Consider the following 253-nt stretch of genomic DNA (forward strand, 5'->3'; position numbering starts at 1 on the left):
GCCTTTGTCCCCTTCTCTTGTTTTTCAGCCCTGTGTTAGAAACAAGTAAGCTCACATATTCACAAACCAACTTTTCCAGTTCACCTAGGGCAGTGGGGCTCAACCGGGGGATATTTTGCTCCCCAGGGAATACTTGGCAATGTCTGGAGACATTTTTATCACAGCTGGGGAGGAGGGCAGTACTGTGGGCACTGGTGGAGGGAGGCCAGGGATGGTGCCCAACATCGTGCAGTGCCCGGGACAGCCCCCACAA

Source organism: Rhinopithecus roxellana, chromosome 10 (assembly GCF_007565055.1).
Source record: "Rhinopithecus roxellana isolate Shanxi Qingling chromosome 10, ASM756505v1, whole genome shotgun sequence".
Classification (NCBI taxonomy): Eukaryota; Metazoa; Chordata; class Mammalia; order Primates; family Cercopithecidae; genus Rhinopithecus; species Rhinopithecus roxellana.